The sequence below is a fragment of the Mesoplodon bidens genome (genome assembly GCF_964165515.1).
Source record: "Mesoplodon bidens genome assembly, chromosome: 16".
Taxonomy (NCBI): domain Eukaryota; kingdom Metazoa; phylum Chordata; class Mammalia; order Artiodactyla; family Ziphiidae; genus Mesoplodon; species Mesoplodon bidens.
The window spans coordinates 22,531,628-22,558,912 of NC_138173.1; the positions used below are offsets into that span (position 1 = coordinate 22,531,628).

General features: G+C 34.9%; 1 protein-coding gene across 4 annotated transcripts in view; it reads left to right on the forward strand.

The window, feature by feature from the left end:
- The window catches only part of PKIA (cAMP-dependent protein kinase inhibitor alpha), a 99,505-nt gene that overhangs the window by 12,594 nt on the left and 59,626 nt on the right, over positions 1-27,285 (forward strand). The window contains exon 2 of one of the 4 annotated variants that reach the window (XM_081258288.1): positions 18,175-18,240. The exons of 2 other annotated variants lie outside the window; for them this stretch is intronic. The gene's annotated coding sequence lies outside the window, so the exon portion shown is untranslated. Of the gene's footprint in view, positions 1-2,435; positions 2,512-18,174; positions 18,241-27,285 lie in introns of those variants that run through there. One more of the 4 variants, XM_081258289.1, reaches the window with a different exon arrangement.

Genomic DNA, 27,285 nt, shown 5'->3' on the forward strand with positions numbered 1-27,285 from the left:
TTTGGTAAGGTGGAAATTAGAGGTGATGGACCTTAAAGTTTGAGCAGTTCAAGACACTCAACCAGGAAGTCAGAAAGAGAAAGACAAATACCATATGCTAACACATATATATATAGAATCTAAGAAAAAAAAATGTCATGAAGAACCTAAGGGTAAGACGAGAATAAAGACACAGACCTACTAGTGAATGGACTTGAGGATATGGGGAGGGGGAAGGGTAAGCTGTGACAAAGTGAGAGAGTGGCATGGACATATATACACTACCAAACGTAAAATAGATAGCTAGTGGGAAGCAACCGCATAGCACAGGGAGATCAGCTTGGTGCTTTGTGACCACCTAGAGGGGTGGGAAATGGAGAGTGGGAGGGAGGGAGACGCAGGAGGGAAGAGATATGGGAACATATGTATATGTATAACTGATTCATTTTGTTATAAAGCAGAAACTAACACACCATTGTAAAGCAACTGTATTCCAATAAAGATGAAAAAAAAAAAACAGTGAGTAGAATTCAAATAAGTACTAGTAGATATAAAAATAATAAAAAAGAAATTTTGGCAATTAAAAAAAAAAAAAGACACTCAACCAAGCACAGTCCATTTACTCAGGACAAGGAAACATATGACATTAGTCTTCTTTTTTCAGCTACAATGGATTTGAACTTTTAGAAAATTGAAAATGCAAGATACCGATTTTATTTATTTTTTAAAGTAATTTATTTATTTATTTATTTCTGGCGGTGTTGGTTCTTCGTTGCTGTGCATGGGCTTTGTCTAGTTGCGGGGAGCGGGGTTTACTCTTCATTGTGGGCACAGGCTTCTCATTGCGGTGGCTTCTCTTGTTGCAGAGCACGAGCTCTAGTGCACTCCAGCTTCAGTAGTTGGGGCGCACGGGCTCCTTAGTTGTGGCTTGCGGGCTCTAGAGCACAGGCTCAGTAGTTGTGGTGCATGGGCTTAGTTGCTTTGTGGCATGTGGGATCTTCCCAGACCAGGGTTCGAACCCGTGTCTCCTGCTTTGGCAGGTGGATTCTTAACCAGTACGCCACCAGGGAAGCCCAAGATACAGATTTTAATAAGAAAATATTAGTCAACAGTTTTCTTATCTCTATGTCTTTTTCTATCTCATCGATTGTAAAGAATACAATCATAGCAAAAGCAAAATCTACATCTGTTGAAAATTTTTTCCACCTGCATGCATGTTATAGTGGATGTGTAACATCTTCACAGGGTTTGTGAAATCACTATTTCACCACAAAAATTAAATATGACACTAAAATGATCTGACACTAATTAGTCCATTGAATAAGGGGAGGAGGATTGGTATCTTGGTCATCATTTAGAAGAAAAGAAAAAAAAATCATTAACCTGTTAGGCAAAATACTTGTCTTTAAATTATCACTTAATAAATATAATAGAAAATGAAATAAAATGGCAGTACAGTGTTATGAAAGGAAAGCAATTGGGTTGATCTAAAAGTGAGTGAGTACAAAAATCAATGTTTTTTTGTTTAGTTTGTTAATAATTTTATTCTTAGAGCTCTCAGGCAGCTAGCTTTTGGTCATTTTTAAGATCAATCAAAAAGTTCTAAACATTATTTTTAAGGTATGCAGATCACTAGGCCCTCCTTCCCTCCTTTCTCTCTTTCTTTTAATTTTTTAATTTATTTTGGGGAGTTTGGGCTACCATTTATGTTCTAATCATATTTTTCAGGAAGTGAATTTGAACTTTGAACCTCACCTAGTTTGAATCCTACCTCTATTGTTTTCTATCTCTATGACTTAGGGTAAGTTACTTAACCACTGTTAATTGTTTCTGGATATTTAAAACAGGAAAATCACAAGGTTGTTGCAAAGATTAAAGAAGATAACATAAAAGGGAACTTACTGCAGTCTTTGAGACATAGTAAGGGTTAGTAAATATTTCCAATTTTTATCTTTCTAATTCTCGTGAGCAGTTTACAATGAGATCTCATTACCACAGATTTTCCCTAAAATTATGAACCTTTTCCTACCCCTCTCCATTTTAAACCAAACCTTGAAATGACTGAACCTCATAGGAAGATGTCTCAATGCAGGTAATCCCAGTAGTAGGAGAGGTTGAAGCTACCACAATGCAAAGTTGTCAGGCTCTGATCTGGCAGTAGCTGCGGGAATTAGTCTTAACTTCTATTTTTAACTCTGCAAGGAGTTGATTGGATGACCTGGGAAAACTCAGTTGGCATCTTATTTTCTTTCTGAATTTCTTTCTGCATCTTATTTTCTTTCTGAATTGTACCATTTGTCTAATCACTCTTTTCACTGACTCATTATCAGAAATGATATCAAGGTTGTTGAATAAGGATGTTGATTTCAGAAGTAATGTTATAGAAAATGGGAATTGTTCCCTTTCTTAAAAGCAATAGTTGACAATTTTATTTTATTTTTTTCTGATACAGTGTTGAAGTTCCTGGGAGAGGGCAACTTTAATTTATAAAGAGTTGTTAACATTCACTTCCTGTAACAAAAGCCTTTAAAGGTAATACTACTAATTATCTGCCTTGTACCCCAATCTTTTTTTTTTAATATGTAACTTTGAAGTTTTTTAATGTTAATCAATATCATTAAGTTGTCCAAAAAGGAAAATTAATCTGTTACTCCATTGTACATCATATACAAAGGAATCTTCTTGGTATATGATATCTTTCTATTTTACTGAATCTCAATGAATTTAGGGAGTACATGTAAGAATTTTAATATTCAGAGTCTTATTCATAAATGTGCACTACTGAGTAGATTCAATCACTAGCAACACCTTTAAACTGAAATCAAAACTAGAGCCTCAATTAATGTGAAAACTTTAGTACCAGAAACACCTGCCTATAAAAACTGCACTGTTAGTACACAGACGAGCTTTAGTATGATAACATTTTGTTGGGCTTAAAAAGCACATAATTTTACATTTTTTTCTTATTTGACTTTTTATCATTATGTGGACCATTTAGGTCTAAGGAAACAAGTACAAAAACTGCCTGAAGCCTTCCATTTCATATGTAAGCCATAGTTGTCCACAAGAGAGAATTTTGTGGTGATCAACAACTCTAGCCAAATCGGCAATAATTTATTTCAATTAGTAGAGTCTAATCATGTGTACCTATCTATGTTCTTTTAAGTAAAAAGTGTAAAACATTTTTAGTAGTAAGTTTGTCCTGAATTTCCAAATCAATATTTTTAATCCCTGTTTGAATACTGAATTCATTAGCTATTCACCAAAGGCTTGAGGCATAGATTTTGGGCATAGTCTGCTTCTAAGATGAGATGTAGCAAACAGTCTAAATTCCTGTTTTAAATATAAATGTGCATACACGTATATGCATATATTATACAAAAATTTATAGACAGACATTCCCCGAATTACAATGGTTCGACTTACCAATTTTTCAACTTTACCGTGGTGCGAAAGCGATACTCGTTTAGTAGAAACTGTAGTTTGAATTTTTTCTAAGTATACTTTGAATTTAGAGTAGAAACTGTACTTTTCCCAGATTACTGATATGCAGCATGATGCTCTCTTGTGATGCTGGGCAGCAGCAGCAAGCCACGCCTCCCACTCAGCAACTCAACTCGATCACAACTGACACACTTAACAACCGTTCTGGTTTTCACTTTCAGTACAGTATTCAATAAAACAAATGAGTTATTCAACAGATTATTATAAAATAGGTTTTCTGTTAGATGATTTTGCCCAACTTTAGGCTACTGTGAGTGTTCTGAGCACATTTAAGGTAGACTAGGCTAAACTATGATGGTTGGTAGATTGGGTGTAGTATAAACATTTACAATTTATGATATTTTCAATTGATGATGGGTTTATCAGGATGCAATGCCATAGTAAGTTAAGGGAGATCTGTATTTTATGTGTATTATATATATTAATTATATTTAGCCAATTATGTGTGTAAATATATATATATGCATGTATATATGTCTGTTTTCATGAACATTTGCCTTCTATTTCAAATATTTGATTATATTTATTTATTTTTTATTTTTATTTTTTTATTTGATTATATTTAAAATAAACACACAAGTTCTTGGAGAAGCATTTGAAGAATCTTTGTTTCCAGAGTCAAGTTTTGCAAAGAAAACTTATTTTTTCACTAGCTGTTTATTTTTTAATAGTTAAAAAAATATTTTTAAAATTTCAAAGTGATTCTTTAATATATGAATATGAACATGTATTTACTTCAGGTGCTATATATGTTACTTATACATATATGTATTTATATATATTTAAATGTTTTTAAACCTGATCTTACTGGGTTATAACTACTATCAAATTATGTGAGAATAGTGATATTGTTCCCTTTCAGCTTGGAACATGCTTCTGTTTCATTTGATTTTATTTTATCCATTAAGTGCTCTGGCCTTCCATTAGCTCTTTTGCTTTGAGGAATACATTTTATAGTGCATTAGAAATATTCTTCTATTTTTCATGCCATAATTTTCCAGTGTCTCACAAAATCCTAATCTGGAATGTTCTGACCTGAATAGTGTTTCAGAATAGAGACTTGTCCCTTTTGGAATCATCAGATCTGTTGGTTAGGTACAGTATTTCTTATTTTCTCTGTTGGGGAAAGGGAGGAGGGAAACTGCACTATGGAACTTTCCAGTTTTTTTTTTTTTTTTTACACTTATACCAAAAAAATGCACTCTACTAGTAAAACTAGAAACACTAGAGTGGCAGTTATATAGTTCCAAATTAAGACATCCTAATATACTGTAATTTTTTCAAGTAAGAGAATAACCCAGGTAGTATACTATTAACTAGATTTTTTAAAATAGCCATTTGTTGATTAATAATTCTATTATTTTTCTATTCTTAATTTCATAACATTTTTACACAAAGGTTTATATTAACAAATGCCATCAGTTGTATTGTTGGTTTCCTCCTGCTTTCTGATTAGTTCTATAATTTAAAAATGCTTAAAGTCCAGACTTCTCAACTAGAAAACATAAGCACAGTAAAAGCAGTGTTTTTAAAATTAATTCTGGAATATATTTCTCTTGATGGTAAAGACATATAAGATTACAGGTGTGTATGTTTGGATGCTTTATAAACAAAAGTAATATGATTAATCATGTATTAATTTATACTACCAGAAATTCCCTCTAAATCCTTTCTAGGACACAAATATTTATGACATTTCTATATTGTTCTCATTTTATTATTTTAATGAAATATTACACAGGTAGTATTTCATAAAAACACTGCATCAATTGTAATACTAGTTTAGGAATTTTAATTTGGTATGTAAATATACTAACTTCTGTTGAAATTGCTATAGCTTAGGGTCAAAATTAATTTGAAGGTTATTAGTGTTATTATTCTGGTTTTTATTAGCTGCTGTCTCAAATTAATTATAAAGACAAAAATATCCCTGGCTTAGAGTTCCTGCACTATTAATGACATACCGAGATGTCTCTTGGGTATCAGTAAATTATATATTTTAGAGCATAACTTATGAAATGACTTGCTGGTTGGCAGACCACCTTTGACAATAAAATATATTTGATAGTCTACCTTTGCAAATTCATTGTATCACACAAATGTGATCTTGGTAATTGACATATGACTATGAAGCTTCAATCATTTTCCATAATATTCCTATTGCCAATTATTAACAGAATAAAAGGGAGATAACAATTCTATAGTATTTATTCAGAGTTTTATTTAAAGTCAAGTATAATCTATATTTCTATAGTGCTTTTTTTGTCTAACACCTCACTTAAGTAGAAGGAAGTGTTCTAGAGGTTTGTTATCAGATTTTAAATGAAGTAATCTTTAACTATCTTTTATTTAAAAATACTAAAAAAAGTTTCATGGTCTTTAATTAAATATAAATATTGGAATTGTCTATGAAATTTTTGAAATGGTCAATCACTTAAAAACATAAGGATATCCTTTAAAGCAGAGGTCCCCAAACCCCTGGCTGTGTTAGGAACCGGGCCGCACAGCAGGAGGTGGGCGGCGGCGAGCGATCGAAGTTTCATCTGCTGCTCCCCATGGCTCGCCATCGCTTGCATTACAGCCTGAACCAACTATCCTCCACCGCCCACCCTGTTGGTGGAAAAATTGTCTTCCACGAAACCGCTCCCTAGCTCCAAAACAGTTGGGGATCACTGCTTTAAAGCATATGAATTTCTAATATATTTATTTGGGTTATATATGCTGAACTTTTTTTTACATAATAACTCATAGATAACCTTCACTATTAAGTATTTTATGATGCTTAGAATCGGAAACAATACAGAAACTAACAAATTAAAATTGTTTTTTGTAAAATGTCAAGTGAGAAGAGAAGAATGGTAAATAATAAATACAGCATATTCACAACTTGGTTTTGAATATCACACACATAGAGAAAAAAGACCCAAAGAAAATCTAAAAATTATTTATCAATGGTTAACTCAAGAAATAAGAGAGTCAGGGTGACCTTTACTTCCTCCTGTTCTCATTCTGTATTTCCAAATTCATTGCAATATGTATATATTACTTTTAGAACTGTTTAAGAAGAAATGTGCCAGTTTGGATAAATTTTTTTTAACATCTAAACATTGCTGAGTGTTGTTAAAATGTTCAGTTTTTATGTAGCTTTCTGGAAGATCTAGCTGGCCATAAAAACCTGAATATATTAGAGGAGGGGGAGTTTTCCCTCATCTTGAAATAATAATGATAGATAATATTTTTAAAGCATTAAATAATTTTCAAAGCATTTTTATATACATTTTTCTCCTCAGACCATCCTAACTCTCTAGAGTTGGTAGAAAAAGGATTATACTTATTTTGCCCAGGGTAGGGGTTGGAGGGTGGGAATTGAAATTCATGAAGTTTAGCAAATTGCCCATTTAAGCTGTACACAGTTATTAAGTGGCAGGGCCAGAATTCTAACCTGTTTCATGCCATGGCCAATCTAGTGCTTTCCTCTATGCTGTAGAAACTGGACATATTTAAGAGGTAAGCACAAAAATGGAAATAGGTCTGAATCTTGCTCTAGTTACAAATTTGCCTATAGACCTCACTGGAGCCTGAACCAGGAAAATCTATATGAATTTCTTTCTTCAACCCAAAGAAATGGCCATGTTAAATAATTCCTAGGTTTAATTTAGAAAAATCTATACTGTCTGTTTTTTCACCATATTCCAGTTTGTGTATCTTGTGTCTATAAACTTCTTCAAAGAACCATGCTTCCTATCTAAAGGATTGCATTGCTTAATAAACAAACATTGACAATTCTGATGTTAACCTGAATTAAGTAATATACCAATCATTTATGAGATCCGCCTTAGTATTTTTACGCCCCTGAAATATCATCTCTATAACCTGCTTTTTAAAATAATCTGACACCTACCGAGTACTCTTTCAGTTTCTACAAGAAATCAAGAAAAAGAAAGCATTTGTGTTTTTAATTTTAGTGAAGGGTTCTTGATTTAAGAATTAGTCATTTAGTGTCATTTGAATTTCAAGTGTGCCTCAAGTACTTACTTGAGGTTCTTTCTGTATGACTTCTCCAGAGTTTTCACATATATATCATCATTAATTTCATCTTTCACTTGGGATTAGTAAAAGTTTTATTTACTACTATTTCTTAGTTTTCTTCATTTCAAATATTCAGTGCCTTGTCAAAAATAATATTATAGTCTTATACTGTTCATTGATAACAGACAATACCAAGAAATGGTGATTCTGGTTTTCAGTTAAAAAAACAAAATGAGAAACTAAAGAAATAATTACTTTAACAATTGTTTTCTTCATTTAGCAAATCAGATAGTCACATCAGTGACTGTTAGATTTTGAGATGATGAATCCCAATACTAAATGTTTTATATATTCAGAGAAGTGAAAAATAACAATTATTATGCTTCCTCTGTGCTAAATACTGTTTTAAAACCAATTGGAATCCCCCCTCACAACAATTCTAAGAGGTAGGTACTCTTTGCACCTATTTTACAGCCAGACAAACTGAGGCACAGAATGATTAAATTATTCATGGTCACACAGCTAGTAAGGTGCAGATAGAATATTTAAAATCAAGTCTGTTTTTGTGAGAGTCCACATTCCCAACCCCTGTAATGAAAGCGTGTGATCCCTACTATTTGCTATATACCCATTTACTTGCTTTGTGAAAAGAAAGGGAGTGAGGGAAGAGGAGGGAAAGGGAGGGAGGGAAAGAGGAAAAGAAGGCGGAATGGAGGGAGGCAGGAGAATTGTCAAAATTCTGCCAGCTTGTTGATACTCTGTGTTATTTCTTATAATAAGGTTGAAATTAAGGACTTGTAGAGATTTACATAGAATAAATAATTTTAAATTTCCTTAAGGGAAGTCTCTGGTAATATTGTCAGATGGAGACAGCAAGTGAATTTGTTTAATTCTATTCATAATTAAAATGCTATAGCAGGCTCATATTTGAAACAAACACAGTTTTGGTAATTCTCATAGTAATAATTCTACATTTTCTTAAAATTGTTATCATTTTTTTCACCCTCAACACTCTCAGCTTATTTAATTTTAGTACCTACTCTTTTTCAAAAGTCCATAAATTTTAGTTAGGCTTAAATCATAGGAAAATTGAAGAAAATTTAGAGCCTGTAACAGAAGGAAACCACCCCCTTCCCACACCGAGAGCCCAGCTCTGTCCATTTCTATCAGAGCTACTCCACCAAGAAAGGAGGAATTATTCTGATTGGTCAGATTTATGACACATTCTATTACATAGGGTGACTGTGTTTGTTTAGAGGTACAGAGCAACAGTTCCCACATTTCTTCTTGTCCGTTGCCTGGTCCTGTGAAAGCAGGTAAGTGGAGTGAAGATCCTCAAAACCTAGACCTCAGTCTCTTGTTTCTGCTCCATTCCATTCACCAGGGTGAGCTTAATCCAGCAGAAGAGTGAGCTCTTCTGTGTTTCGCTGGATGTTTCCATGCAGATGAGTCAAGTTCCATTTTGAGCCTGGAAAATCTTGCATGCTCTCTCACCAACTTCTTCCTCTTCTGAGTATGTATTCAGAAAATGGTAACATACCCCCAGTAAGCCTTTACCACAGCTCTGACTCAGGGTTATTAGGAAGTAATTCCAAATCTCAGACATGTTCTGTATTTAAATCAACAGATAACTTGTACTTATAGTTAACATTTACTCTGGATTATTCACGTGTTCTTATGCAGTTGGAACCTATTTCTGTCTTCATGTGCTTAAAGCTAGGATGAGTATGGATATTAACCAAGATAATTTAGAAATTTTATTAAGTGTTTCTTATGTGGCAGGCACTATTCTATGTACTGGTGATAGAGTGTTAAACAGAGTGGTTACAATCCACACTCTAAGAAAGGGTACATAACATTAAAATTCAAATAGGAAAGATGTACAGAAATCATACACAAAAAACAAGAGTTAGTTTAATATGCATGGTTGGCATTTTGGGGATAGAAGAAATCTAACACAAAGAGTTTTACAAGACAGATGATATATAGTCACTTCAGTTGAACTTTGTTTTATTTAAAACAAGGAACATTTTTTCAAACCAAGTAAAAAAATTATTGACAGTAATTGTACAACTTTATAGCTCCTTATTTAGTAAAGAGGGGGTGCTTTGACTTATGATATGAGGCAATTTCAGTATTTTGATAAACTAACCTTCAGCATTTTAGAAATTAAGCTTTTTCATTGATGGAAATTCTGATATTTGCCCATCAGTTTTATTTCATGCCTCCGAAATTAGATTAAATTTTCCAATTTTAAGTGAAAAACTGACATATTATCTGTTGACACTACAGTTCCAAGTTTTATCATAGGAAAAGGTGGGTGAGAGGAATCCCCAGCTCAAAATCCTATCCAAACTTGAATTCTGAAAGTCTGTTTTTGATTGATTAGTAGGAGTTGGTATCACATTATTTGTAATGACAAAGGACACTGTCAAGTTGTTATTAGCATTCATTGCAGCACCGGCTTCTGAGAATGTAGTAGTTTTTTTTTAAACCACGTTTTCTCCTCTTGAGCCATGACTCCAACTCTAAAAATATCTTGACTCATTCATACATCATACATTCAAGAAATAATTACTGATCGCATATACTATTCCAGATACCAAGCTGGTCACTAGGGAGTCAAAATGACTAAGGCACAGGCTTGGCTGTCAAGGAGACCCCAATGTAGTGAACCTTTGCTTCTTACTCTTCAAGTGGCATTGATCCTGTGTAATCAGAAGTAATAGGGAATTAAGTAGCATTCATATTGTAATTAAATGTAGATTGAGCCAGATGATTTTCCAAAATCAGGTTTAATCAGAGATAGGGCAAGAATGTTCCTTGGGAGTTTTCCTTGATGAGCATTGTTAACTATCCTTGAGATGCAATAACAGAAGTCAGTGAGTAATTTATCAGTTTGGTTTCCTATGGGAACCAAGAAGAAGGACGTTTTCTCCTTTAGTCATTGACTTTCTACAGAGATAGAGAAGGCGCTTCAACTTTCCCAGACAAGAAATCACCAGTAAACAGCAGTGATGGTAAATGTGGGTTATTTACTACCATGGGGTTGAGAATATTAGTGAGCTGCATTTTGACCACTTGTCAAACATTTTGACATCTTGGAACAGAAAGTGTTATTTAAATATAAAAAGCATTTTCTGTTGAATTGCTGTTAGTCATCCCTATGAGGAAATGACCTATTAAGTAATAGATCGGGAATAAGATTGATTTCTGCTAAAGAGTCCTTAAAGTAGCTACATGTTTCAATTTGTGGGGTTTTTTTTTCAACCATTTGTAAGTTACTACAGTAAAAACCACATATAAAAAGCTATCTGAATTTACTTTCCAGCATTCTTTCCTGGGCTTTCTCTATCTTTCCCCCTCACCCTCTCTCTCAGATCAGAAGGAGAGCAATAGGTCTCAAGCTTTAGTGAGAATCAGAAGGCTTGTCAAAACAATGATTTCCAGAGCCTCAGCTGGAAATTTGCATTTCTAACAAGTTTCTAGGAGAAACTTCTGCTGCTGTTACATATTTGATGGACCACTGCTCAAGTAAAAGGAATGGGAATTTACGAAGTAGAAAGATCCAGAGCTATGAAAAGCTGAAGTCAGCCTCTGACCTTCTTCACCAAGCTGCCCAAGCTATTGGGAAGATAATCACTACTGCCCCAGGGAAGCCTATTGAAAGTCACACGGATTAGAATGGGCATCATCAGAAAATCTACAAGCAACAAATGCTGGAGAGGGTGTGGAGAAAAGGGAACCCTCTTGCACTGCTGGTGGGAATGTAAATTGATACAACCACTATGGAGAACAGTATGGAGTTTCCTTAAAAAAATAAAAATAGAACTACCATATGACCCAGCAATCCCACTACTGGCACATACCCAGAGAAGACTATAATTCAAAAAGATACATGCACCCCAATGTTCACTGCAGCACTATTTACAATAGCCAAGTCATGGAAGCAACTTAAATGCCCATTGACAGACGAATGGATAACAAAGACGTAGTACATACATAAAATGGAATGAACTTGGGTCATTTGTAGAGACGTGGATGGACCTAGAGACTGTCATACAGAGTGAAGTAAGTCAGAAAGAGAAAAACAAATATCGTATATTAACACATATATGTAGAATCTAGAAAAATGGTACAGATGAACCAGTTTGCAAGGCAGAAATAGAGACATAGATGTAGAGAAGAAACGTATGGACACCACAGGGGGAAAGTGGGGCAAGGGTGGTGGTGGTGGGATGAATTGGGAGATTGGGATTGCCATGTATACACTAATATGTGTAAAATAGATAACTAATAAGAACTTGCTGTATAAATAAATAAATTAATTTAATTTAATTAAAAAAAAAAGTAATTGGCCCTCCTCTGAGTAAGTGATTGGCCGAGGGCATCATGTAGAACACTCTTGACTGTCCTACTCTTAAGCCCAGATTTGCAGTGAATGAGCCCTTTAACCCCTTTTTACCCCAGTCTTTCTCAGATTCAAAATAGTAACGGTAATTTCCCTTCCCTCTTGTTAAAAAACAAGACAAAACAAAAAACATGCAAATCCTGATGGTACTTTTCCCTTTGTGGAAAATTCTTTGGATTTATCCATCTATTACTCTGATGCAGTAAAGAAGAAATTTAGCAAAATTTCTCTCTGTCCATAAAGATTTTAGGCTTTTAAGCTTAACTCTTTAGCGAAAACTACCAAATGCCTATTCTCCACTGCCTGGGGCTAGACATTTCCTTGATTCTGTCTAAGAGGTGGGGAGCCATAAGGGAACAAGTACTTAAAGAGACTCTTAAAAGCCCTATCTATTCTGCACCCCCTTCACCACCACCAGCTATCCAGTTTATCCACTGCTCTTCTCACTCTTTCCACACCAGGAACACCAGCATCTTAGCTTGTACTTTCAACACTCAACGTTCTCCCATCCAAAGGCCCTTGCATTTACAATTTCATCTTCTGGAAATGTTCTATAAAAGTAATCCATACACATATAAATAGAATATGACACTAGAGGTTATGATAATAGATAGGATATGACTACCTTCAAGTCTCTGGTCAAATGTCACCACATCAGTGAGACCTTGATCATCCTATAAAAAACAACTGTTGTGCATCCCCATGCAGGTGCACACATTAACCGACACATGCTCTATTCCATCTCTGATATATTTTTCTCCATATGTTTGTTCCCATCTGCCAAATAATATATCAATATTTTCGTATTGGTTTATTTTCTATCTCTTCCCTAGGTAGAATGCAAATTCCATGCAGGTAGAGTCATGGTTTTTTCACTGCAGAACCTACAACAATCATTGGCACATACGAGTCACGCAGTAAATATTTCTAGAGTGAAAGAAAGAAAGGTGATATATCTTTACCTTAGATTATCCACTGCAAATTTTGGTATCTTTTGCATTACTTGCTCAAATGATCTTATACTCCAGTCATACTTACCTATTGGCAGTTCTTTAGAACCACCATTGCTCTTTATGCCCTCTTGTCTTTTTTAAAATTTTATTTTACTTTTTTAACATCTTTATTGGAGTATCATTGCTTTACAATGGTGTGCTAGTTTCTGCTTTATAACAAAGTGAATCAGCTATATATATACATATATCCCCATATCTCTTCCCTCTTGCGTCTCCCTCCCACCCTCCCTATCCCACCCCTCTAGGTGGTCACGGGACATATATACACTCACTACCAAATGTGAAATAGATAGCTAGTGGGAAGCAGCCACATAGCTCAAGGAGATCAGCTCTGTGGTTTGTGCCCTCTTGCTTTTTAAATCTTGCTGTAGCCTCTGCCTAGAATGTTCATTTCTGAAACTCTTTTGTTGTCTTTCACACTTCTACATTACCTTCAAAACACAAATCAGGTGTCCTGTTCTTCAAAAATATTTCATGATAAACTCGTTCTTTCTTTGTGTCCTCCTTCCCACCCTGGCACCCTGTCCTGGCACTTTTCTACTCATTATGTTATACTATTCTGTCCAGTTGAAACTCCTCCCAGCTTTAGCAGAGACCACTTGAAAGCAGGGACTGCTTCTGATATCAAAAGCACAATGCCCCAATGCCTGGCATATGACAGCTACTCATAAATAATCAATAAATGAACAACAATCCACCTTATTCTTTTTTCTTATCATAAGAAGTTACTCTTCATTGCTTTAAACTTCTAAAATTGCCCTGAGCGATATAATAGTAATGAGTGTTCCTGAAAATCAAGAGAATGGGCACTTATGATAAGTAGCTTGAAGATCAGCCAAGTGAAAACTGGAATAGCTCTCAAACAAGGAAGAGGAGTGAAGCATTCAGGCTCCTTTAAGAGTAGCAAGTAACAGTGATGCTGGTGTTCACACTGCCATGAAGAAAACCACTGCCACGTGAAGCTCCTAACACGAGTAAATATGTAGTATCTCTGAGGTATGTGATAGTATGTGATAGTAGATCATGACAAAACTCTTCAGCAACCTTGTTTCTGGATTTTACCTCATCCAGCATCACTTGGTGTATGTTGAGGTAATGCACAAATTTTACTAGGTAATTAGTCTAGGAATTATTCCTCTAGGGTAGAAAGATGCTATCTTACTCCAATCGTGTTGCTATAACAAAATACCACCAACTGGGTAGATTATAACAACAGCAGTTATTGCTCACAGTTCTGGAGGCTGGGAAGTCCAAGACTGAGGTGTTAGCATGTTTGCCTTCTGGTGAGGACCTTCTTCCTGGTTCATAAGCTGACACCAACTCCTTGTGTCCTCACATGGTAGAAAGGGCAGGGGATCTCTCTGGAGCCTCTTTTATAAGGCATTCATTTAATTCATGATGGTTCCACTGTTACGACTCAAGCACTTCCCAAAAGTTCACCTACTAATACTATCACATTGGGCATTAGAGTTTCAACATAGGAATTTCAACATAGGAATTCGACATATAAAACATTCAGACCATAGCAGATACTTGGGAGTCAAAGCTTGTTCTAAACTTTATAGCCGGGAAGACTGTATGAAGGTAGTATGTGTGGCTGAGTCATGCATGTTTGAAGATGATAAAAGACCCATCCCAGCTGAAAAATCCTACATACAACTGAGAAACCACTGGGCCTTGTGAATGAGTGTATGCCTTGGCAGAAAGATGTTACAGCTGTTCCTCCTCACATCTGTGAGTGAATTATGCATGATATTGCAGGAGGACTTTTTAAATATGAGCAATTTGAAGCAAAAATGACAGAAAAGAGAAGTGCAAAGAAACAAGGTGAGTGAGTATTGAAAGGCAGAAGTGGTATATTGGTAGGCCTGGAAATCAACTGTCAGTAATTTAAATTGATTAAATGTAGCATAGAAAATGTACAAGAAAAGGTTGACGGGATCAAATTAACAGGCAAAAGAAACAATTTTCTCAACAGTAACATTTTTGCTGTATCAAAGTGAAAGCAATCCATAAGAGATTGAGAAAATGAGTATATTTTCTCATTCCTTTGTCATGTGACAAAGGAATAAAATAATTCCTTTGTCACATGACTAGATCTAAGGTGAAAATTAGAACTTTATCTCAATATAAGGAGGCAGTCATTCTTAGGAAATGACATTTAAATTGAACAAGAAAAAGGAGATCAGAGGCATGAACCAAGAGATAAGAACTTGTCTCACTTATTCGTAAACTATGGGGCCCAACTGTCGAACAGTAATCAGTATTGAGGCTGCAGAGAACAAAGTTTTATTTGGGGTCTTAATAATTGCAATCCTGGAGACACAGATTCAGGTAAAACCCAAAGATGTTTTGTGGAAGAGAAAGAGTCAGGGACTTATAAAGATAAAAGGTACAAGGTAGTTAAAGCTGTCTGGCAGGAATTATGATTGACTCTGACACAGGAAAGGAAACATTTGTCCTTAAGGGATTCTTTGTCACAAGTTATTTTAGGGTAAGGGTCCGATAAGTATCTTGAGTTTCTGGAATGTGGGCAGATGCTCTGGATGCCTGTGTCAAAGCAATAGGTATTCAAAGTTCAGATTCCATCTCGGCTGAGATGTGCCTAAGTCACACTTCCTCAGTGGCTTCCTCAGAGGCTCCATTTGAGAGAGCTCTCCACACCAGTAATGACTCCATTTCTCTTTTCCTTTCACACAACTTACCTTCACTCCTCAGATGTGTTGGGAACTGATAAGCATATTCTCACCATAGTACTTGTCGCTCACTTGCATTAAATTGTACCATATCCAACATCAATAACTGATGATTGAGTTTTGTTGTATTTCTCTCAAATTCAGAGTTATTTATTTTAAAGCATCAGTAAGCACACTATGGCCCACAGGTCAAATCTATCCTTGGGCTAAGAATGGTTATTACATTTTGAAAAGGTTGTAAGAAAAGAAAAGGAAAAAAAGAAAGAATATGTGTTAGGGAACTATGTAGCTCATAAAGACAAAAATATTTATTACCTGGAGGGCTTAAATTTAAGGGGATAAAGTTGATATTCTCATTCATTATATACATATGAATATAATAAATATATTATGAATAACAACTGAATATAATAAAGGTATATAATGAATACGAAGGTTTATATATACACAGTTAATTATAAGAGAACAATTTTGTCTTACACACTGTGGGATTTCACACCCTAAAGGGTGGATTTCTAGATAAGAGAAAGAGAAGATATATATTTACCACTTCATAGTTCATTGAGGACTAGAAGGAAGAGGATTGAGGCAAGTTCACTTAATTTTTGCAATTACAACATTACAGAGGAAAATGAAGTAAAAAATGTGAAACAGAAGCCTGATTGTGGAAGATGCATGAAGGGAATGAATAAGGCAGTGAAAGGGTATAAACTACTTTGAGAGCTCTGATACCAGGAGGAAAGTGGAAAGTAGTAATGTATGTCCCTGCAGGTATTTGTAGATTATCTTAACACTCTGAGACTTCTCTGCTGCTGCCCCTCCCCTAAACAAGTGTCAGAGAGGATTGGAGCTCTATCTTCACAGCGCTTGCTGACTTTTCAAGAGAAACATCGTACAGATAGACCCACAGATACTGAAATAGATATCCACAGCTCTGTTGGATGTGTACTATTTAGCTTCTTCGGTCTGTGTGTGAAACAGTTCTAACATGCTTCCCCTACTCCAATGCCCGCAGGGCCACCAGTTTTCAACCTGTTTTCTCTGTCCTGTTAAACACACCTCTTTTTCTAGCAGCTGAATGGGAAGGAGGACCCCCCCTTTCAGTTGTTATCTTCCTCGAAACTGTTCATTCTAAACAAATTCTAACATTTCCCTTCTGAATCTATTTACCATCTCCCTCTATGTCCAAACTCCTCCTGATAGACAAATTTATTGAGCGCTTAAAGGTATACCAATTACCATTTGTCAGTGACATTTAACCCTCACAAATATTATCCACATTACACAGTTGAATATTGAGACTTAGAGAAAGTAAGAAACTTGCCAAAAGTTGCACACTTAACAAGTGACATGTCTAGGATTCAGGCACAAAAGATTTGAGCCCAGAGGCCATGCTCTTAACCATGAAGTTAAACCCTCTAGGAAGAAGTTAACACCTGTTCAAGGGAAATGGAGAGTCCGAAACTAGCTCCCTTATTTATACTAGCCGCCAGAGGGGAAAGGTTAACAGAAAAGTGTTCCCATTTAATTTTTCTATTTCTTTAACCATTGATTAAACAATAACACATCCTTCCTAAATGTAATCTCTCTTTGATTCAAGCTTTCTGACTATTTCAGAAACTTCAGTGAATACTTTATATCTTCATAATTTTTTTCCTTAATTTCAGAACTTTGTGAGAAGGATAATGCTATTTTCTTTTAAGTGATTAGATAATTTTGTAATTTTCTATACTAAAAAGTATACTTATAGATATAGTATAGTATATATAAAATTCTATGTATTTAATGTATACTTTTGTTAAAGCATTGTAAAATAACAACTGAATTGTACTCAAAAAAATACATCATTTTCCTCAACATTGACTTAATGTGCACTATAGTTCATATTTTTTTCTGATTAGTTCAGAATTATCAAATTAGAGAATTATCATTTTGAGACTGTTTTTTACTACCTCTAACTTCCATGTTCCTAATGAATAAACTAAGCTTTATTTATCCTTAATATTTTCTGACCTCTTCACTTCAATTGAAATCTGGATTGTTTCAAATGATTCCCCGACCATCTCCACCACAAATTTAGCTTTCTCTTTCTCTAGTATAAGAAGAGCCAGCCTGCTTCTTACATTTATGCTACTTTCTGATTATTATTCTATACTCTCTGTATTCCCCTAATTTTCACTTACTGTTAGGAAGTAAAGTTGGCCCTCTCTCTATTCAAACCACTCCTGTATCCTCCAGAACCAGTGCCCACTTATACTTTCCTGAACGAGGTCAACTACAGTTCACCAAGCTTACCATTTTTTAATTTTATTTAATTAATTAAAAAAATAATTTTATTGAAGTATAGTTGATTTACAGTGTGTTAGTTTTAGGTGTACAGCAAAGTGATTCAGTTATACATGTACATATATCTATTCTTTTTCAGATTCTTTGCTCATATAGGTTCTCATAGACCAAGCTTACCAATTTTATAGTTTCATTGCCTGTCTTCATCTGTGCCATGACCTCATTTCTCATTCACAGCTCAAAATTAAACTTTCAGAACTCTATTGCAACAATGATCAGTGGTCTAATGAACTTGTATAAGATGACCAGAAGTTGAAGTATTGTAAGCATTAGTAATATAAAAGTCCAACTACTGTCTGTTCTGCAAATGAATATATGTTTAATACTAAATATATGTTTAATACTAAAAGTTTCACCATGGTAGTGTGAGTCTTTCCAAAATTTATTACATTCCTATTATATGCCAAGCACTGACTTACTCTTTGATTTTATTTTTCCCCCAATTTTGTTTTCCAACACAGAATGACAACTTGGTGAAAAAAACCCTGTGGTATATACCAAATACCAAGATGTGCATCCTCTGCCCATCCTCATTTCTGTATTCCCACTGATCCCATCGTAATTAGATTCTGCCACTTTTCTCCTCAGCCCTATAATAGTCTCATGTCTACTCACTTCCCATCTCTTCCCCGTCTTTTAATCTCAAATACAGTTCATACATACAGAACGTCACCTGAATGATGTTCATAACTGATGGCTGCTTGCTTTCTTAAGAATGCTTAAAAGATGCAGTGTTGGAAGAGAAAGCTGTCACCACCTGCTGACTTGTGCCCACAGTCTCAGAGGCTGAAACTTCTGCTTTCATAACTGGGGAGGCCCAGCACAGAAGTGAAATGAAGAAGTGCCATAAAAGAGCTTATGAGCCTTTTAAAGACTTCCCAGGAGATACACACACACACATACATGTACACAAGATGTTCAGTGTGATTTCAGAGAAATTCTCAGAGACCTCATATGTCTTGAACAGTGGGTAAGACCTCTGCTTCCAGACATTCTAAAATTTCCCCTTGAATAATGCAAGCCAGAGAGCTGTGTACTTGGACCAAATTACTTATATCCCTTATAGTATTATTTCTGGCAAATTACCCCATCTGCTTTTGGCTTGCATAACAGACAATTACAAGAATTTCTTTTCTATCTATTAGTAGAGGTCCCCTTCCATCACATCCTTTATACAAACACTATATAAATGCACATAATGTCTTACATATTATTTCATAGGGTTAATAGATACTTGGTGTCCAATGTAGAATAACATGGACTATGGGCTAACAATGTTCTATAAAGAATAAAGTAGTTCTTTGTAAACTAGACTGTTTATATATTTCATACACCCTCTGTTTCTCAGTTATTCTCTGTTATCACTTAATAAATTCTTTTGATGTCTTTTCTATAACATTTGTACTAAAGTAAAACAAAGCAAGATGTTTTTGATTGCTCCATACCTGGACAAAAGTGTTAGAATGGAAGCCTAGAGGCTGCTATGGTGGTAGTAGTCATAATGAAAATGAGAGAACCCCTAAATGGATGTGGTTTTCCTGCTTCAATTACCTGGAGATTGTTTTCTAGTGCTGACACCAGGATGTTCTGAATTTTGCTTTAGTGAAAGGAATTAGTGTTTCCTCTACAGTTTTAATTATAATTTTGTTTCCTCTAAAATTGCTATGTTATTTCATTGACCACTGAATTAATACAAAGTGGACTCCTTGGCCTGGCCCTCGAGGCACTCCAACTGTTCTAACCTATCACTGCTGCTCTATCACCTCCCCTTCTACACATGGGCCTGTGCTGCCATCAAACTGCACAAACCTCTCTTCTCTCAAGTGCTGGGGAGTTTTCTAATCTCTGTGTCACTTTTCATTCTGCTGATTATGTCAGGAATTGGATTTTCTTAGATGCGATGCATATTAAATCTACTTTACATGTATAACATGCTTATAGAGTTAATAAATTTTACAAAAATTATTAAATGATACCTAATGATGACTACGTTATAAAATCATATATATATATATATATATATATATATATATATATATATATATATGCTTTTTCATATATATTCATGTCTTTCAACACTAACCTCATCCTCTACATTCTCATAATACTTAAAATATGCTTGCTTTATGCTTTCCAGGCCATTGCATGTGGTACTCTCTTTGCCTGGAGTTCTCTCCTTCCTCCGTACTTCTATTTGCCACCACTTCCCCATGTAATGACCCGATTTGGAGAAGACTTGTTTCTGCCCCTCTTATGGGTTCCCTTAGTACCCTATTCTAAGTTCGATTAATTCACACTGCATTGTAACTCCCTGTTCATTGTCTTACTTCATCATTGTGTCCCCAATGCCTATACAGCACCTAACGTTTGAAAAGTACTCAAATAAATGAAAGTTGGTGACATTGAAATACATGTATAACTGGTTTAGAAGAGTTAAATGATAATTGTTATTGAAAATCATAAAGATACTTACCCCTTTGACCCAGTAATCCAGGAGTCAAAATTCAAATGTTTTCAAGGTCAAGCAAGTAATCTAAATGTGCAGTGCTGGCCTGGCGGAAGGCAAGGGGGAATACAGGTTACTGTACTTGTCTCACCTAAACACATTCAGATTTACACTTTTATAAATACTGTCGATACAAGCCAAACAAACCATAACCCCTGTCTCATTCTAAAGAAACAATCCTGTAGAGGAAAAAAAAAAAATTCATAATAATGTTATTTGTGAATCTATCTGTAATAAGGAAAAAAATGAAGACAAATAGCTAGTAATAGGGATCCGATTAAATTAAATATAGATTGTATCCATTAAATTTCATGTATTCTTTAACACTAAAATAATCCCCCAATTGTAATATATGAAAAATGCTTTCGTTATTGGAAATAGTGAAGGAATAACACAAAACCCTGTGTTTGCTGTAATTACAACCATGTAAAAATGTACATCCTTGTTTAAAAAAAAAAGGATTATGCAAATTGAAGATAACTGTGTTAGGGTGCTCAAAATAGAAATGATTTTTTTAAAATTCAGCATTTAATAATGCCGTCAGTTTTCCAATCCCAGTCTCTGGAGAAAACTTCGGCAATATCTCTTGGAGTCTTAGAAGATGATACCTAGCAAGCAGAACCAGGTTACTTTGGGTAAAAGCTGAAGAATATGAATTGTGGGCTGAGCTACAAATAACATTGTCATAGCAACCTCCAAATATTTCATAGAAAAGGCATGACATGGATTTCTCTTTTTTTTTTTAAGAAAATGACTAACAAGATCCCTTTTGAAACAGTTCCAATATAGTGAGGGATAAGATACAATACGTTTGATAAAGAGTTTTGTTGAGAAATTGGGATAAAGTGGCATAACCTTGAGATCAGAAGTGAGACTCCCTAGTGTAGCCTTAGCACATTTTTTTGTGTGTGTATTGATTAGTTTTCAGTGACGTAACATTTATGTGATTCCAATCTGCCTTCTCTGCAGATAATAATTATTTATTTAATAATAAAATATTAGGAACAATATAATAATTCTATAATGATAATAATGGTTATTATAAGTAAAAAAGTTCAATTCTCCTTGTTAAGAGACATTTAATATATTTCTCTGATTCTTTATAAAGGCTTGATTATCTATTCTCAGGGTTCTTCTGTGATACTATGTATAACCTCCTGGAAACAGAGGACTGTGGAAATACGGATAGTATCAATGGAAATCATTGTAACTTCTTCCTTGGAAAGGACATATTCCATCAGTCTCATTGTCTCATTTGTTAAGCTGAATCGCCATCCTAAGTGACAGATCTTTTCAGTGTCCAAACTTCCTGCAAGGATTTATGTATTAACCTCATTCTGTTTGAGTTTAGATCAGGAGTGTCCCTTAGGTTATTTTATGAACCCAGGTTTCCTGTAGTTTGCAAAAGCTGGCCCAGCCCACTGGCAGAAAAGCTGCTTCTGATAGCATAGTCCTGCTGTAACAACTTTGGTATCTTGCGCAAATAAGCAGCCTTGATATAGGTCCATGTGGTTAAGGAGGAAGACATTGTCAGTAATTACTTTTACGGGGGAAATTCTAGTTAGCAATTTTTTTCCGGTTCGAGGTAAACATGTAAATCTGGGCTTATCATAAATGGCAATATATCCAAAGTATCATTCTCAGACTACACACAAAATTTCGACTCTAGCTTTCTGTGTAACATTAGAAAAACAAACAAACAAAAAAGCATAGTCAAATCACCTATTACCTCAAAATAAGGAGCTGTGTGGCAGCATCAGGAAGCATAATGAGTTAAGCCAGAATTAACAAGTAGCGGGGCTGAGTGTGAAACCCCTGCAGTTCGGGCCTTATCATTGAAACTGGCACCTGATTGCCCTTACAAGTAATACCTGTTCACTCAGTTCTTGAAACAATCAAATATATACCATAAATATCATGGTTCCGCTAACACCTTTTGATGTTTTCTGAAGCCACTGGTAGAACTAACCCTTTTAACCATCTGCTGAGGACAGAAGTCACGTTATAAGTCAAATGGAACTTTGAGTTCTATTTCCATTTCTAAACATTGGACCACAAAATAAACCTCAGATTCTTAAAGAAGAATTCAGCCTTCTGTGTAAGTGGGATCTGTCCACTCGTTCATTCAACATTTACTGAGCTGCTGCTTCATGTAGAATGTACAAGTGGGTTAAAAAATGTTTGAGGAGATTACTGTCTCATTAGCCATCCAACTAATCATCACTCATGCTGAAGTTCTGAATCAGAAAAAAAAAAAGAGTTGAACCAATATTTGTTAAATTTTGCACACAAATAGCCCTAGGGAGCACAGAAGGGAAGACTTTTTCCATTGAAAAAATGTATGACTTTTCTGAATAAATTAATATGTATCTTAATCATCTATGTTTCAAATGAGGAAAAAATTAATTTAACAGAATCATTCTGTAAAACCCCTACTGCTTTGAATCATATGAAAACTTGTTGCTAATTTGAGGCTTTCAAATTTAAAGTCATAAGATAAGCTGAGCAATCAATAACCTTGAAATTTAGGAAAATGACTGACATGGACTAGCCAGAACGTTTTTTTGCAGTAATTTGATATATAACTCTGCCCTAATCACTCTTAAAAACCAGCTAGACAGCAAAAAGTTCTCTACCTTCAAACCACTTGATGAAGTTTTGCAGATTAATCTGAATGGGTTTAAAATGTGATGAAAGGATGGAGAGCATCTAAATTTAGTTTCTCTGGATAGCCACATGCAAAAGAATGAGACTTAACTACTATCTTATACCATACATAGATATCAACTCAAAATGCATTAGAGACTCCACTGTAAGACCTGAAACAATAAATCTCCTAGAAGAAAACATAGGCAGTATTCGCTTTAACTTTGGTTTTAGCAATATCTTTCTGCATATGTCTCCTCAGGCAAGGAGACAAAAGCGTAACTAAACAAATGGGACTATTATCAAACTAAAAAGCTTCTGTACAACAAAGGAAACATCAACAAAATGAAAACCTACCAAATGGGAGAAGATATTTGCAAATCATGTATCTAATATCCAAAATATATAAAGAATTCATGCAACTCAACAACAAAAAAGCTAACAATCCAATTAAAAAATGAGCAGAGAAACTGAATAGATATTTTTCCAAAGAAGGTATATAGATGGCCAAGAAGCACGTGAAAAATTTTCAACATCACTAACTATCAGGGAAATGTAAATCAAAACCACAGGGAGATATCACTTCACACCCATTAGAATGGCTATTATCAAAAAGACAAGAAATAACAAGTGTTGGAGTGGAAGTGAAGAAAAGGGAACCCCTGTGCACTTTTGGTGGGAATGTAAATTAGTGCAGCCACTATGGTAAATGACATGGAGAGTCCTCAAAAAATTAAGAATAGAACTATCATATGATGTAGCTATTCCACTTGTGGGTGTTTATCCAAGGAATGCAAAAACATTAATCTGAAAAGATATATGCACCCCTGTGTTCATCACAACATTATTTAGAATAGACAAGATATGGAGACAACCTAAGTGTCCACTGATGGATGAATGGATAAAGAAGATACACACACACTTACAATGGAATAATAGCTATAAAAATATGAAATCTTGGCATTTGGGACAACATGGATGGACCTTGTGGGTATTATGTTAAGTGAAATAAATCAGATGGAGAAAGACCAATACCATATGATTTGACTCATATGTGGCATATAAAAACAAGCAAAACAAAATGAATGAACAAACCAAACTGAAAGAAATAGATACAGAGAACAGAGTAGTGGTTACTGGAGGAGAAGGGGGTGGAGGGAGGGCAAGATGAGTAAAGGGGGTCACCAAAATGATGACAAATGACAACTAACATTTTGGTGGTGAGCACACTGTAGTGTATATAGATGTCAAAATATAATATTATACACATGAAACTTATGTGTTATAAACCCATGAAAATATAAATAAAAATTTAATAAATAAATTTACTTTCATTAACTTATGAAACAACAACATACTTTGCCCAGTTTACTTAGCTTCAGAATTTTCATTTGCACAATTTGAACAAGAAGAAGTACGTTTACTGGTCTATTTTTTTTCTAAAATTCTAAGAGTAAATTGTTATTACAATGTCTTCATAAAATTATTAATAGAATGCTTTCATAATTATCTCACATAAATATTTAGATAAATAGCTATATAATAGCTGAATTTTCTCAAACTGTTAAAGTATTATTTCTAAAGGTATATTTCAAGTTAAGAAGGATTAAGCTGCACAGATATAATGTTTAATGATATTTCTCAAGTGATAAGAACTTACTATCAGAAGCATGTAATATATTAGTACCCTCATTATGGAGTTAAGATTCTCTCTTCAGCAGAAGATGCTCAGGGTATATGTGAGTGATGATTTTTTTTTTTCTATGCCTATATTCCTATAGCATTTCTTATCATGATCTCATTGTGTAACTGCATTTAAAGTGTGCTCTTAGGGACTTCCCTGGTGGCGCAGTGGTTAAGAATCTGCCTGCCAATGCGGAGAACACAGGTTCGAGCCCTGGTCCGGGAGGATCCCACATGCTGCGGAGCAACTAAGCCCATGCGCCACAACTACTGAGCCTGCGCTCTAGAGCCCATGAGCCACAACTACTGAGCCCTTGTGCCACAACTACTGAAGCCCGCACACCTAGAGCTGGTGCTCTGCAACAAGAGAAGGCACTGCAATGAGAAGCCCATGCACCACAACGAAAAGTAGCCCCCACTCCCTGCAACTAGAGAAAGTCCGCGTGCAGCAACGAAGACCCAACGCAGCCAAAAATAAATAAATTTTTTAAAAAAGATGATTCTTTAATAAATAAGTAAATAAATAAAGTGTGCTTTAAGCATTTGACAATTAAAGAAACTCAACATAAAGACCCAAAGACCCCATCTGAGTTTGCTAAGTGATGCAGTGTTAATAAAACTGTGGCTCATTGGAATCTAGTGTGTTACAGGATTTTTTGCACACTTAGTTCTTCAACTGATTTAGTTTGGATTCTAGTCAAATTACTTGGTACCTTGGTTAAGTGGGCTTGTGAAAAATACCTGATGTATACCACCACTTCATATGGAGCTAATAGCTATGTATTTGCTAAGTATTTTTTGAGAAGAAAAGATCAGAGATCAAAGAAAGCTGTATTTCCTTAAAAGCACTGAACTGTAACATGTATGTAAAGACTGGGTAATTACTGGGCAGAAACAGGCCTGCCAGTAAAAGCCAAATATATGCAGCTCCCTTCTTTTGCTGAAAATCTGTCCTACTTTCATGTTAAATTATATAATAAAAGAATAGTGCATTTTTCTCTAATGATGTTTTTATAATATAGAGGGTATGTTTCTGACCAAAGACTCTACATCCACAATATATGATAAAAGCAAAGGTATAACTATAAAATATCATACTCAGCTCATTTAAGTAGTAAAGTATATTCTAAACCTCATAATGGACAAATAAAGGCACTGTGAGGTGGTTATATAAGTTTCTAATATATTTTAAAAAGGTATATATCATGTTCAAACCACTTTCTACCATATCTTAAATTATAACTATATAAAATGAACACATTAACTTTCATGTAGCATGAGGAGGTAATCAAAATCATTCTCCCATATTTCCTTAATTCTAAGGTGCCATATGTTGTATACATCCTTAAGTTAGTGAAACTTTTTTTGGAAAGAAAAAGCAAGTACACCAAATGCGCACATTAGAAGGAAAATTCTGGTTTTATAAACTTTATAATGAAAAAAATGAAAATGGAATACATATTTTTATTTACCTTAGAATTAAATTTGAATTTAAGCTTAATTTCTACAGTAACCTTTAGAAATTTTTATTATGCAGTCTTTCTTGATGATAATTTGTAATTTACTATGATTGATTTAGAATTTCCAAATTTCCATCAATTTTTAGAATTCAAAATTTTGGCTAAAACCATCAATTATTTGAAATCCTCTCTCAATCTAGACTGAGTATGAGGCCAGTACCTGAGCTGATCCTCTAGAGAGCTTCCTGGAGAGTATAATAAGGGGAGCCCTTGTTGAGTAATTTATACTTGATTAACATCATCATAAATTGCTCCCAACTTTATTCATGATTCTGAACACTTGAGATAATTGAAATACCAAAAGAATGAGTATAAAGCTATTAGGACAAGTGGATACTTGAGTCTACTCACAGTCTCTTTGAGGCAGAGGCTCATTTTGTGCATAAGTGTAAAGAAATATATTTTTGGAAAAATAATTCTAGTTCCAGTTAGAAGATGGTGAACTCAGAGATTTCATTTATCACTGCTCAAAGTGTTTAGAGCCACTGAAAACATTTCCCCCTAGACATTGACATGATAGACTTATTTTAATCAGCAATTACAAAAGTTGACCAAGTGCCAGGCATCAGTGAGTAGATTATTGGGCAAAAATCAGTTTTTTCCCCCTTGTACAATACCTGGATGCATCCTGTCCAAGGACAGACTTAAACAGGCAAGGAAAAGTTTATTCAAAACTATTGCAATTGGAGAGAGAGATTGGACTAAACTCTGCTGAAACAAAAAGTGGGAGAGTTTATCAATTCTGGAGTGAGCTAGTGGACTGGTACTGGATGACATTAGGAGGAGGCTGGTTAATGTGATTAGGCCATCTGTGTTTGCTAATCAGCACTTATTGAAGCTAGACCCTTGCCCTCCCACAGAGAATGCAGTGCTATCTTTCTTGATGATTACATTTCAAAAAATGGCTCCCATGTCCTTGAGAAAGACATTCCTGGGTTGTAAATCTGGCAAG